We start from the raw sequence: 1,928 nt of genomic DNA, 5'->3' as shown, positions 1-1,928 counted from the left end.
GGATGCAGGTACTATAGCTAAGGCCAATCCTTGTCCCAGGGCTCCAGATCCCCCTGGAGGGAATATTATCCCTAGGGAGGCTATTAGGCATATAAAATACCTTTCTAAAGGACTGGGACACCACTATGCAAATGCTGTTTAAAATATAAATGAGTTGAAATCCCACCTTTACAATGTTTTCACTTGGAAGATCTGGTCTATTATAATGGAATGCGTTTTGAGGGGCTGGTGGGCTTTGGAGAGCAGAGCATACTGGTACCCACTGCCACATGGATACTGAATGGGTGATCTTATAGTGGCCTCTGCACACCATCCACTGGAATGGAGCTTCCCCGTTACTGTGCAGAGTGGGATCTGACCACCTCCCTAATGGGCCCTGAGACAGTACCTCTACCAATTTCAGTTCTTTAATCAAATAACGAATGGAAGTTCTTACCACCACAGCATTTGACAAAAGAAGTGGGGTGGGGGTAGAGCCACACATGAAACCTGCTTCAGGTCATCAGTTACATGTTTATTCTTGAGGCATTAAAACATTAAAATCATTCCCTTATCAGTCCCTAGACATATGTTGTTTCCCAGACACATTTTGAAATGCTTCTATGTGGATCACTCTGGGCTAAACTCCAGGAGTGGCAGAGGTGGACAGTGAGCACTTACTCTATGGAGGAGTAAGGCAAAGAGAGCAGCTGGTTATGATTTGGGAGTGGGACAGAGGTACAGGGGCAGTCCTTATGGTGGCATTTGAGCAAGATTTTGATAAACATAGAAGGGAGAAAGGGTGCTGCTGACTAGCCTGAGAAAAATGCTATTTGTAAATTAAATGCTAAAAGTGTGTGATAGGTGCAGATGGTGGCAAGAGATTCAGGATTGAAGGTATGTGGGATTGTGCATCCCTGAGCCCGGCAGGGGATAAAAGTCAGAGCTGGACACAGGACACCTTGGCTGTGCTCCTGAGGAGTGAAGACTGTCCTGGGCTCAGATGCCTCAGGTGGGCATTGAACAGGCGAAGCGCAGTAAAATCATCATTTTAGGAAGATCGCCCGGGGGATTAGAGAGGGCAGGAAGGGGATTGTTCACTGGCTGCTGTCCTGGCTCTGGCCAAGATGATAAGGGCGAAAAATCTGAATGTGCTTGTGTCAGATATGGGGAGAACCACCTGCATTTTACTTGGTAATGATGGAGGATGGACTGATACCTCAATTTCTTTTCCAATTATGTAACAAGCATATTGATCTGGTCACCTTTTTACCTCCTTAGTCTCACCGAGGCCAAACCATAGAAGGGGCCATCACATTTTCTGTGTGCTCTCACTGGTGTTGGGGAAGAGAATGTGATAGAATCTGTTAGAGTGAAATTATAAATGGACTTTAGATCATCTGTAGGCAGTCTGCTGACTTAATTTTCCTAAGCAATAGCTAGAGTTTACATCCTCATGTCGAGAAAAAAATAATGTTCCCTCTGAAGCATGTACTAAAGAGAAAGGCTGAGAGGATTGATTTCCCCCCCGAAAGAATCCATAAATATTTACATAAGTGCAAGTTACAAATCTGTGGCTTTGAGATTATCGAATTTCACTGCTTTTATACTCGGAGAAAAAAATAATGTTCCCTCTGAAGCATGTACTAAAGAGAAAGGCTGAGAGGATTGATTTTCCCCCCCGAAAGAATCCATAAATATTTACATAAGTGCAAGTTACAAATCTGTGGCTTTGAGATTATCGAATTTCACTGCTTTTATACTCGCAGCATATAAATTTCCAGCAGGCATTTGCTGGTTGTGAATGTTCAGTCTTTGGAGAATTGTCTCCTAGTTTGTTTCCTTCGCTCTTAGAAAACAAATCTCTCTTGTGCTGGTTTGAATGCTCTCATTTGTGGTTATGGATTGGTCCACGGCAGCCATGTGACCATGGCCCTTGGCTAAGGGGG

The sequence above is a fragment of the Galeopterus variegatus genome, unplaced genomic scaffold (genome assembly GCF_000696425.1).
Source record: "Galeopterus variegatus unplaced genomic scaffold, G_variegatus-3.0.2 Scaffold7319, whole genome shotgun sequence".
NCBI lineage: Eukaryota > Metazoa > Chordata > Mammalia > Dermoptera > Cynocephalidae > Galeopterus > Galeopterus variegatus.
The sequence above is the reverse complement of the archived record's forward strand: the minus strand, read 5'-3'. Positions refer to the sequence as shown.